Source organism: Ictidomys tridecemlineatus, chromosome 3, assembly GCF_052094955.1.
Source record: "Ictidomys tridecemlineatus isolate mIctTri1 chromosome 3, mIctTri1.hap1, whole genome shotgun sequence".
Classification (NCBI taxonomy): domain Eukaryota; kingdom Metazoa; phylum Chordata; class Mammalia; order Rodentia; family Sciuridae; genus Ictidomys; species Ictidomys tridecemlineatus.
In genome coordinates, this window is record NC_135479.1 from 83,945,046 (window position 1) to 83,949,517 (window position 4,472).

Genomic DNA, 4,472 nt, shown 5'->3' on the forward strand with positions numbered 1-4,472 from the left:
AGATAGAGCACTAATCTCTAGGGTATATAAAGAACTCAAAAAGCTAAGCACTGAAAAAACAAATAACCCAATCAACAAATGGGCCAAGGACCTGAAAAGACACTTCTCAGAAGATGATATACAATCAGTCAACAAATATTTGAGGGGCTGGGATGTGGCTCAAGCGGTAGTGTGCTCGCCTAGCATGCGTTCGGCCTAGGTTCGATCCTCAGCACCACATACAAACAAAGATGTTGTGTCTGCCGATAACTAAAGAATAAATATTAAAATTCTCTCTCTCTCTCTCTTTAAAAAAAACCAAATATTTGAAAAAATGCTCATCATCTCTAGCAATTAGAGAAATGCAAATCAAAACTACTCTAAGATATCATCTCACTCCAGTCAGAATGGCAGCTATTATGAAGATAAACAACAAGTGTTGGCGAGGATGTGGGGGGAAAAGGTACACTCATACATTGCTGGTGGGACTGCAAATTGATGCAGCCAATATGAAAAGCAGTATGGAGGTTACTTGGAGATCTGGGAATGGAACCACCATTTGACCCAGCTATCCCTCTCCTCGGACTATACCCAAAGGACTTAAAAAGGGCATACTATCGGGACACAACCACATCAATGTTTATAGCAGCACAATTCACAATAGCTAAACTGGAGTCAACCTAGATGCCCTTCAAGAGATGAATGGATTAAAAAAATAATGTGGCATATATATACAATGGAATATTACTCAGCAATAAAAGAGAATAAGATCATGGCATTTGCAAGTAAATGGATGGAGTTAGAGAAGATAATGCTAAGTGAAGGTAGCCAATTCCAAAAAACCTAATGCAGAATGTTTTCTTTGATATAAAGAGGCTGATTCATAGGGGGATAGGGAGCAGGAGCATAGGAGGAATAGAAGAACTCTAGATAGGGCAGAGGGGAGGGAGGGGAAGGGAGGGAGCATGGGGTAATTAATGATGGTGGAATGTGATAATCATTATTATCCAAAGTACAGGTATGAAGACACAAAGTAGTGTGAATATACTATGTATACAACCAGAGATATGAAAAATTGTGCTCTATATGTATAATAAGAATTGTAATGCATCTGCTCTCATATATAAATAATATATATTTATAATATATGTATTTATATATTATAAACATATATATTTCATATATAAGATATATATTATAAATATATATTTATTATATATTATATATTTATATTATATAATATATATGTAATATATAAATAATATATAAAAAATCTTAAAAATTATTCTCTTTTAGTGTGTGCAGTTGTTTCCTTAATACATATTTACATATGTACTCTGTCAAGTACTTATATAGTGCTTCCTGGGTGCTGGGCACTATGTTATGCACAGATATTAATTTATTTAATTCTCTGAGGTGGGTGTGAGTGTCATGTCTGAGACCCACTGCAGATGTATCTGCTGCCTAGGAGGATTCCCTGCTGGGGCAGATCTGCTCAACCCTGCTGATTGTTGGTTGTTTCCTTGGACTCTGGCATCTATCTTGAGGTTCTTGGATAATTACACAGGTGGATTCTGCACTATCTGGCTGGCTTTGGTCTTCTAGAATCTTCCTCAGGGAATTCTGGGACCTGCAGCCTGCCCTTGCAGGAGAGAAGCATAAAGAGACTCTGAAATGTTTCCCCTCACAAAACAACACTTAGGTGGGCCAATGAGATCATTTTAGAAAATGTGTTATCTGTTAAGAAGTTTTAGGTATAATCATTTAATTCATTCAACTTACAGTCTGTGAAAGGATATTTTTTCCTCCCTCCTGTCCTCAAAAGTTGTTTTCCTCACTTCCAAAGGAAAAATTTATTATGCATTTTCCTTCATTTAAAAAATATTTAACAACTGATTTGTGTGTTGCATGAAAGTTACACATTTCCTAAGATGCATTTGCTATTTTATTTTCTTTCATTCAAAAATGTGTCAGTAATCTTTTTGTTAACATGAAGATAAAGGATTAGTAATGCAAGATGCAGTTTTCTTGTAACCTCCTTGAAAGCAGACTATAGTTTCTTATCTGGCTCCAACATTCATTTTCCTGAATTGAAAAAAAGGCGACTTAAAATGAAATAAACCACATTTGATTCCTAAGAGCATCGCTAGCAGGGAAATGTACTGAGAGAGGCAGACTTGGTCGGATTCCAGAAAGCCCCTCTGCTCCCAGAGTGAGGGAGTTGACTCATTTTGCATTTTAAAGTACAGTATTAATACAGGAAGAATTGTGAATTGTCTCTCATTTGATCACTAATCAGAAGATTTTATTCCCTGAAAACTCAGATTGTTAAGGGGAAAAAAAAATATAGTGAGATGTAAGTTTTCATGATTTCAGTTTAAAATTTCATTTTATGTATTGGGCACCTACTCTGAGAAAGGAAGTAGGCAAGATGCTGAGACCATTCAGAGAGGAAGGGTTACATCTGCTCTCTCTGACCATGATGGTGGAGGAAGTGTTTGTGGTGGAGGAAAATATAATGCTTGGGTTTTACTCTCAACCGAAATATTCAGGCACAGAGAGAAGGAACTTGAGGTCTTTTATGCTCTTTTATCTCTTGTCAGAGTGAGGATCCCTCCACCTCCCCCTTTGGTGGATCTGCATGTGAAGGTGGGGATTTAAGCCATTTGAAATGTTATGATGGTTGTAGATAGGAATCCATTTCCCCCAGAATCTCTTGGGCTAACAGACCATGCCTTGGGGGACCCCTCGCATATGCCAATTCCACAGCATGAACACCCAGCTCAGTCCAGCAAACACCTGGCCTCCTCTGGGTCAGACCCTGGTCAGGGCCCTGGAGGAACATAGGTGAATGAGACCTGGTCCCCGCCCTCTAGGAAATACTTTCAACATAGAACAGATAAGTTCGGGTCATGTTCATGCCAGAGGTGGGCAATGTGGAGCAACCTGGGGCTTCTGGGAAGCCTCTTGGAGGCCATGTTAGTTGAGTGTTAGTGGTGAGGAAGAGCCTTCCAGGTAAGGGAGGGGACACTGCAGGAAGACAACAGGCAGTGCAGCAGAGAGCTCCACCTGGCATTGGTCAGGCCTGGAAGGTACCACGGGGTGTGCTTTGTGAGAGCAGTTCCATGATGTGAGGTGCCTCGTGTCCCAGAGGACCTGTAGGTGTAAGAGTTGGACAGTGGCTCCACTTTCTCCACAGAGAGCTGAGGCTGTGGCTGGGAGAAATGGTAGGGGAAGTTGCCCATGGAGTGGATGAAGGAGACTTCCCAAGACCAGTCCAAGGAGCACAGAGCAGAAGTGGGGTGGGGGTGGATTTGAAAGTGGGCAGCCTCAGGCAGTTGGTGAGACTGACTGGGGACTGAGTTTTGTTGGGCAGGAAAAACAGAAGGGCAAGAAACACAGGAGTAAGGAGACTGATGAATGTGATTCAGATCATCAGCCATGTCTCAGCCCTGGGTGGGCCAGAAAGAGGGGCCCAGGGGGGCATAGTAAGATGGAGACATTGAAGGGATGATGGTATCTTGGAATTCCTTGAAATGCAAATGTCCCTAAGTGGGGACAACTGGAGGAGCCCATTATGTCACTAAACCTGAATCTACTAGGACCTTTTTCTCCAGGCTTGGAGAGTCTGGAACCATGGTAAAATGCGTGGGGGGGTTTAACCTTGATGAGAAAGGGGAGGAGAGAGAGGGCATGATGGGCTTGCACCTCCTTGCCATGTACATTAGGCTGGTTGTTATCATGATTTTTTTCTGGCTTTAATGAAAGTATTTTCTAAATGTTACATTGAAAGAACCAGAAATTGCCTAGAAGGCAGCTACGTTAGGTTAGAAGCAGCTCTAAGTGCTGATCTTTCTGGGATGGGAAATGCTCAGACATGGTTAACAAAATTGAGATGGATCAGAGGTGAGACCAGGGCAGGAAGCTAAAATTGGGTCTTGGGAAGAATATTTCAGAAAAGGCCATGTCTAGTGCAGGATAGGCATTAATAGTTGTGGAACTCAATTGAATTCAGTTGTAGAGGTGGTAGGATAGGCTGCTCAGAGAGGGGAAGCTTTGGCAGCTGCAGTTGTGCAGAAGCTTTATTGAGGCAGGATCGATTAGGGACCCTGGTCCCAGGCTCCACTCCACTGTGATTAGTAGAGCCCACATGAGTCTAATGACCCCCTTTCACCTCATTCCTTTGCATTATTGGAGGAGCTGATTTTCCTGAACTGTAAACAAGATCCTGTTTTTAAAAAGATTGTTCCACCATCCTGATGAGCATGCTCAGAAACCCCCAAGTTTGACCCAGATTAACCTAAGGAAGGAAAGCCCCTGTTGAGGACCCCATACATATTACTTGCATCTCATGCACCTTAAAATCTAGGAATGAACATTTGGTACATGTGCAATAAACATTTTGAGCAAGGCACAGGAATCTGTCAATTATCCCTTGTTTACCATAAACCACTCCAAACGAAAAGCATGCAAAAGGTGAACAAAGGATTCAG